Source organism: Macaca fascicularis, chromosome X (assembly GCF_037993035.2).
Source record: "Macaca fascicularis isolate 582-1 chromosome X, T2T-MFA8v1.1".
In the NCBI taxonomy this organism is placed as follows: Eukaryota; Metazoa; Chordata; class Mammalia; order Primates; family Cercopithecidae; genus Macaca; species Macaca fascicularis.
In genome coordinates, this window is record NC_088395.1 from 129,778,653 (window position 1) to 129,787,321 (window position 8,669).

At 40.9% G+C, this 8,669-nt stretch overlaps 2 pseudogenes; both read left to right on the forward strand.

Moving 5' to 3' along the window:
• The first annotated feature begins 479 nt into the window (after positions 1 to 479).
• LOC123570998 (cytochrome c oxidase subunit NDUFA4 pseudogene) lies at positions 480 to 1,155 on the forward strand (annotated as a pseudogene).
• A 2,994-nt stretch (positions 1,156 to 4,149) lies between these two features.
• LOC102127893 (tubulin beta-4A chain pseudogene) lies at positions 4,150 to 6,479 on the forward strand (annotated as a pseudogene).
• Positions 6,480 to 8,669: the final 2,190 nt, after the last annotated feature.

The following is an 8,669-nucleotide window of genomic DNA, read 5'->3' on the forward strand; positions in this document are numbered from 1 at the left end:
TTGAAGCAGTGCCACAAAATAGTACTAGTAGGCATTGTGTTTGTTACCACCATATGCTGTTTTATTAAAAACGTCAGTTGCACTTGTCTTACATGGAGCAGTGAAAAGTATTGATGTTATAAATATTGACCCTTGAGAATACAGTGTTTAAATATTTTGTATGACAAATGGAAAATATGCATAAAGCACTTCTGCTACATCTTGAAGTATAATCACTGCCTCAAAGACAAACACTTGTGCAATTTAAAAGCAACTCTTCATGAAACACCATTTGTAGTTAAAAGAATTACTGACAGACAAACTTTGGTTATTCAGACTTGGGTTTTGGGCAGATGTTTCTCTAAAATTAACAAAGTGAGGTTGTCACTTCAAGGAAAACAACTGACAGCATTATTTGTCAATTACAAATTCAAGTTTTTGTGTAAAAATTAGAGTTTTAGAAAACTTGTAGTAGATACTACTTACTTCAAAGTCTGATAACTAGGCTTGTTCTCTCCTTTTGAATCAGAGGCCACTGCTGCAAACATGCTCTGCCAGATCCTCAATCAAGCCAAGAAGTATCTGAGCATGATTCTCCTCTTTGAGTTTATTGGAGATGGAGGTACTAGAGCAGCACTGTATGTCTTGCATCCAGCATTGTTCAATCCAGATGTTACTTGGAACAGAAAGAATAACCCAGAGCCCTGGAACAAACTGGGTCCCAATGATCAATACAAGTTCTACTCAGTTAATGTGGATTACAGCAAACCAAAGAAAGAAGGTCTTGTAAAACTGCTTTAGAATGAAGGTCCTCCAGAAGCCATCTCCAATTTTCCACTTAACTAGGAAATTTTTATCCTCCAAAAGCATGAAATCATGTTGATGTGTTGTGTAGGAGGTTACTCTCATTAATAAATATTTGAAACTTACAAAAAAAGGAAAGAAAACTTGTGTCTGCAACCATAAGCTGCACAGCTTTCTGAAACATACTTTCCTGATAAGATCAATGGTGATAGTAACAAATGTGATATTTTTAATATTGTATCATGAAATATGTCAATATTTTGAAAGGTCTGCATAACTCAGTGAAGCAATATTTTTAAAATAATCACTGCATGATGCTACAAAATCATGCATAGGTAAAAATTCCATTCCAGGTGAGGATAGGCAAATGGATTTTTCATGTATAAAAACACAAGCAGTTCATTGATACAGTTTCAGTTTGCATTTTGGAACTAACCTCCAAGAAACTTCCAAATGTCCAATTTTAGTATATCAAAAACCATCCACAGTTATCTGCATAGACTACTTTAAAACTCCTGTCTTTTCCAACTACATATATGTGTGAGATAGGACTTTCTATATTTCACCCAGAACAATATATCACAGAAGAGTGAATGCAGAAACAGATAAGAGAATCCAGCTCTTTTCTACTAAGACAGAAATCAAAGAGATTTGCAAAAAATAAAAGCCCATGTTACTTTTCTCACTAAATGTTTTTGTTTTGAAAAATATAGTTATTTTCGTAAAATAATTTGTGCTAACATGTAATTGATGTATTATCACTTTTAAATGAATACATAATTAAATATTTTTAATTTCCATTTTAATTTCTAATACAGTAAATAATAATATATTTTACTCAGATAAACAAAGGTTCTTTGGGGTCCTCAATAATTTTTAAGAGTAAAATTAAACAGTTGGAGAACTACTGCTCTAGAAAAACTCAGGCCCGGGCACAGTGGCTTACACCTATAATCCCAACAATTTGGGAGGCGAAGGCTGGCAGATCACTTAAAGTCAGGAGTTTGAGACCAGCCTGGCCAACATGACGATACCCCGTCTCTACTAAAAATACAAAAATTAGCCAGGCATGGTGTCACCCACTTGTAATCCCAGCTACTCAGGAGGCTGAGGCAGTAGGATCACTTGTGCTCAGGAGGCAGAGGTTGCAGTGAGCCAAGATCATGCGCTACTTCACTCCAACCTGGGTGACAGAGCGTGACTCTGTCTCAAACAAAAAAAAAAAGAAAGAAAAACTCATATGCTCAGGAAAACATGTTTGTGGCAGCTTTGTTTGAAACAATGAAAAGACGAAAACAATGTAAATATTCAAGAAGAGGTGAATGAATAGGTAAAATGTATGTATTCATAAAAGGTAATATGTACTGTTGAAAGAAGACTTACAAGTATTAACATGGGTGAATTTGACAAACATAATGGTGAGGAAGTTGTCAAATTCTCTGTAAAGAATGATAGATTTATATACATTCTTAAACTTTTATATAAAGTCAAAAGATACTCATTAATGATACTAGATTTTTGTCTATGTATATATATATGTAGTAAAATTAAATACATGAAAATGAATGAGAAGAATGTCCACCAACTTCAGGATATGGTTCTTCTGAGAATGAAGAGAATGATTAGGAAGAAGTACAAATTAGACTTGACCTCTATCTATATTTTATTTATTTAATAAATAAAATGATTCAAAGCAAGTATCATAAATTATTAACATATGTGAATTCAGGATGATAGGTACATGGAACTCTCTTTTATTAAATTCTCTTCCATGTATGTTTTGACAGTGCTGCCCTCTCTCAGTTCATATATCAGTCATGAGGTCTCCAGAGAGAAGAGTGAGAATTCCACAAAACAGAGTGGGTTTCAGTGGCAGTCTCACCTCTTCACCATCTTTCAGAAGATTGCCATAAATTGTTGTTTATCTGCAACTCATAAGAGGATTTTAAATTATACTATCTAGTTTTAAATAAAACTGTCCTTAAAACGTGGATAAAGAGCTTGAATAGATTCTTGCAAAGAAACTAATTGAAAATAATTATGCAAATGGAAAGCTGGATAAAGAGCCAAGACCCATCAGTATGCTGTCTTTAAGAGACCCATCTCACATGTAAAGACACACATGGGCTCAAAATAAAGGGATAGAGGAAAATTTCCCAAGCAAATGGAAAACAGAAATAAGCAGGAGTTGCAATCCTAGTTTCTGACAAAATAGAATTTAAATCAACAAAGATCAAAAAAGACAAAGAAGGCCAGGCACATGACTCATGCCTGTAATCTCAGCACTTTGGGAGGCCAAGGCAGGCGGATCACCTGAGGTCGGGAGTTCGAGACCAGCCTGACCAACAAGGAGAAACACTGTCTCTACTAAAAATACAAAATTAGCCAGGTGTGGTGGCACATGCCTGTAATCCCTGTTACTCGGGAGGCTGAGGCAGGAGAATCGCTTGAACCCGGGAGGCAGAGGTTGCAGTAAGCTGAGATCATGCCATTGTACTCCAGCCTGGGCAACAAGAGTGAAACTCCATCTCAAAAAAAAAAAAAAAGACAAAGAAGGGTATTACATAATGGTAAAGGGTTCAATTCAACAAGAAGACATAACTGTCATAAACATAAATTCACCCAATCCAGGAGCACTCAGACTCATAAAGCAAGTTCTTAGAGACTTAGACTCCCACACAATCATAGTGGGAGACTTCACACCCCACTGTCAATAGTAGACACATCATCAAGACAGAAAATTAACATAAAGATATTCAGGACCTGATCTCAGCTCTGGATCAAGTAGACCTGATAGATATCTACAGAACCCTCCACCCATAATGACAAAATATACATTCTTCTCATCACCACATGGCACTTACTCTGAAACTGATCACATAATTGAAAGTAAAACATTACTCAGCAAATGTAAAAAAAAAAAAAAAAAACTGAAATCATAAGAAACAGTCTTTCAGACCACACCACAATCAAACGAAGTCAAGATTAAGAAATTCACTAAAAATCACACAACCACATGGAAATTGAATTACTTGCTCTTGAATGACTCTTGGGTAAGTAATGAAATTAAGACAGAAATCAAGAAGTTATTTGAAACTAATGAGAACAAAATGACAATGTACCAGAATCTCTGGGAAACAACTAATTCAATATTAAGAGGGAAATTTACAGCACTAAATGCTCACATCAAAAATCTAGACAGATCTCAAGTTAAGAACTTAACATCTTAACTAAAAGAGCTAGAGAACCAAGAGCAACAAACCCCAAAGTTAGCAGAGACAAAAAATAACCAAGATCAGAGCAGAACTAAAGAAGATAGAGACATGAAAAACCCTTCAAAAAACCAACACATCTAGGAGCTTTTTTTTTTTTTTTTGAAAAAATTAATAGCTCTCTGCCATCTCCACAGCATCTTCCACCCACACCACTGCCACAGCTCCCCACACTCACACCACTGCTGCCACATCCACCCTCAGCGCCACCACCATGAGGGAGATCGTGCACCTGCAGGCTGGCCAGTGTGGTAACCAGATCCGGGCCAAGTTTTGGGAGGTTATCAGTGATGAACATGGCATCATCCCACAGGCACATACTATGGGGACAGTGACCTGCAACTGGAGAGGATCAACGTATACTACAACGAGGCCAGAGGAGGAAATTATGTTCCCAGAGCAGTGCTGGTGGACCTGGAACCCAGCACCATGGACTCTGTCCTTTCCAGCCCCTTCGGTCAGATCTTTCAGCCAGACAACTTCATGTTTGGCCAATCTGGAGCTGGCAACAACTGGGCAAAGGGGCACTACATGGAGTGCATGGAGCTGGTGAACGCTGTCCTGGATGTGGTCCAGAAGGAGGCCAAGAGCTGCGACTGCCTTCAAGGCTTCCAGCTGATCCACTCGCTGGGGGGTGGCATGGGGTCTGGGATGGGCACGCTGCTCATCAGTAAGATCCACAAGGAGTTCCCAGACCACATTATGAACACCTTCAGCGTGGTGCTCTCACCCAAAGTGTCAGACATGGTGGTGGAGCCCTACAATGCCACGCTGTCCGTGCACCAGCTGGTGGAGAATATGGATGAGACCTACTGCATTGACAATGAGGCACTCTATGACATCTGCTTCTGCACCCTCAAGCTGACCACCCCCACCTACAAGGACCTCAACCACCTGGTGTCGGCCACCACGAGCAGAGTCACCACCTGCCTGTGCTTCCCGGGCCAGCTGAACACCAGCCTGCACAAGCTGGCCATCAACATGGTCCCCTTTCCTTACCTGCACTTCTTCATGCCTGGCTTCACGCCCCTGACGAGCTGGGGCAGCCAGCAGTACCGGGCCCTGACAGTGCCTGAGCTCACCCAGCAGATGTTCGACACCAAGAACATGATGGCCATGTGCAACCCGCACCACAACTACTATCTGACTGTGGCTGCCGTGTTCCGGGGCCGCGTGTCCATGAAGGTGGACAAGCAGATGCTGAGCGTGCAGAGCAAGAACAGCAGCTACTTCGTGGAGTGGATCCCCAACAACTTGAAGACAACCGTGTGCAACATCCCGCCCCGTGGCCTGAAGATGGCTGTGACCTTCATCGGCAGTAGCATGGCCTTCCAGGAGCTGTTCAAGCGCATCTCCAAGCAGTTCAAAGCCATGTTCTGGCCCAAGGCGTTCCTGCACTGGTACACAGGTGAGGGCATGGATGAGATGGAGTTCACTGAGGCTGAGAGCAACATGAATGACCTGGTATCTGAGTACCAGCAGTACCAGGACACCACAGCTGAGGAGGGCAAGTTAGAGGAGGGGGCCGAGGAGAAGGTGGCCTAGGTTGCTCCCATCGCTTCCCATCTGTCCCCTCGAGGCTTCTGACCTTTGATCCCCTAGGACCCTCCATCTCTGACCCCTAGAGCCCTGCTTTCCCTCCAAGCCTGACTCACCCCTGACCCTAAGACTTTGCCCTGACCCTAACAATACCTTTGGAGCTCGCTTTACCTCTGGCTACTTCATCTCCGACCCTGACTCCCCTTTGATCCTTGAGCCCTAATTTATCTTTGACTCCCTTGAGCTCTTCCAACCTTGACATTCCCAGGAGGAGCCCCGCTTCACTCCTTCTGACTCCAGAAACCGCTCCTTTAACTTTATGGGCCCTCCTTCACCCCGACCTCTGCTTCACCTTTGACCTCTGCCCCCCATGAATCCCATTTTACGTCTAGACCTATAAGTCCTGGTTTACGTTTGACCCCTCCCTCTGAGCTGCCCTTCACCTCTGACCTTGCCTCACCTTTAACTCCCCACCTGAGCCCCAACTCCTACCTCTGACCCCAACTTCTCTTTCACCCATGAATCCCCTCTGATCCCAACTTCTCTTTCACCCCCTACGAACCCCATTTTACCTCTACACCTGTAAGTCCTGGTTTACATTGGACCCTTCCCTCCAAGCTGCAGTTCACCTTTGACCTTGCCTCACCTTTCACCCCCACACAGCCCCAGCTCCTACCTCTGACTCCAGCTTCTCTCTGGTTCCCACAGACCCCATGCATCCTCCCTGCCTCACTCCCCTCAGCCCCTGACGACCTTAGCTTATCTGGGAGAGAAACAAGGCCTAGTGCCTGTAAGGAAGAGAGGTTGCCCCTGCCCTCCCTACCTGCTTCCCTGCCTCGCCCTAAATAAATAAATTAATTGTTAAAAAAAAAAAAAAAAAAAGAAAAGAAAACTTAATAAAATAGATAGACCACTAGCTAGACTAATAAAGAAGAAAGAGAAGAATCAAATAAACACAATTAGAAATGATAAGGGGGTTATCACCCTGACCCCACAGAAATATAAACAATCATCAGAGAAAACTATAAACACCTCTATGAACATAAACTAGAAAATCTAGAAGAAATGGATAAATTTCTGCAGAGATACATACTCCCAAGACTGAACCAGGAAGAAACTGAATCCCTGAATAGACCAATAATGAGTTCTGAAATTGAGGCAGTAATAAATAGCCTACCAACCAAAAAAAAAAAGGCCCAGGACCAAATAGATTCACAGCTGAATTATAACAGAAGGGCAAAGAAGAGCCGGTACCATTGCTATTGAAAATATTCCAAAGGATTGAAAAGCAGGGACTCCTCCATAACTCATTTTATGAGGCCAGCATCATCCTGATACCAAAACCTGTCAGAGATACAATAAAAAAAGAAAATTTCAGGCCAATATCCTTGATTAACATCAATGCAAAAATCCTCAACTAAATACTGGCAAACTGAATACAGCAGCACATCAAAAAGCTTATTCACCATAATCAAGTAGGCTTCATCCCCTAGAGGCAAGGTTGGCCCAACATATGCAAATCAATAAGTGTGATTCATCACATAAACAGAACTAAAGACAAAAAACTCATGATTATCTCAATAGATGTGGAAAGGCCTTCAATAGAAATCAATATTCCTTCATGTTAAAAACTCTCAATAAATTAGCTACTGGAGGAACAGACATCAAAATGATAAGACCCATCTATGACAAACCCACAGCCAATACCATACTGAATGGGCCAAAACTGGAAGCATTCCTCTTGAGAACTGGCACAAGACAAGGATGCCCTCTCTCTCCACTCCTATTCAACATAGTATTGAAAGTTCTGGCCAGGGCAATGAGGCAAGAGAAAGAAATAAAAGGTATTCAAATAGGAAGAGAGGAAATCAAACTATCTTTGTTTGCAGATGACATGATCCTATAGCTAGAAGACCCCATCATCTCAGCCCAAAAGCTTCTTAAGCTGATAAACAACTACAGCAAAGTCTCGGGATACAAAATCAATGTGCAAAAATTACTAGCAGTCCCGCACACCAACAACAGGCAGGCAGAGACCCAAATCAGGAATGAACTCCCATTCACAATTGCCACAAAAAGAATAAAATACCTAGGAATACAGCTAACTAGGGAGGTGAAGAATCTCTACAAAGAGAATTACAAACCACTGCTCAAGGAATTCAGAGAGGACACAAACAAATGGAAAAACATTTCATGCTCATGCATAGGAAGAATCAATCAATATCACAAAAATGGCCATACTGCCCAAAGTAATTTTTAGATTCAATGCAATTCCCATGAAGCTACCAGTGACTCTTTGCAGAATTAGAAAAAAGAAAAAACTACTTAAAATTTCATGTGGAACCAAGAAGAGCCAGTAAAGCCGAGACAGTCCTAAGCAAAAAGAATAAACCTGGAGGCATCACACTACCTGACTTCAAACAATACTACAAGGCTACGGGAACCAAAACACCATGGTAGTGGTACAAAAACAGACACATAGACCAATGGAACAGAATAGAGAACTCAAAAACTAAGACCACACACCTACAACCATCTGATCTTTGACAAATCTGACAAGAACAAACAGTGAGGAAAGGATTCCCTATTTAATAAATAGTGCTGGGAGAACTAGCTAGCAATATGCAGAAAACTGAAACTGGACCCCTTATTTATACCTTATACAAAAATTAACTCAAGATGGATTAAAGACTTCAATGTAAAACCCAAAACTATAAACACCCTAGAAGAAAAGTATATCATCCATTTTGCAACATACAGAGAATTAATAAATGTAGGCATTGACTATCAACACCTGCTAACATCACAGAAAAAAGAGACTACAAGACATAACACACATTCTGATAGAAGAACAAAATGCCTCCAATAAAGTATTCTTGTTAAACAGAGAGAAAGTGGGACGGATGGAGAGGAGGGAAGAAGAAGGAAGAAGAGGAGGAGGAACAGTGACGATGGCAACAATGACAAAAGAACATGTTAAATTCATCATACGTGGGAAAATCCAAGTTATGGGAAGCTCTTCAGGACAAATGACCTAGTTTCTGCAACAAATAAATAATTTCAAAAAAAGAAAGA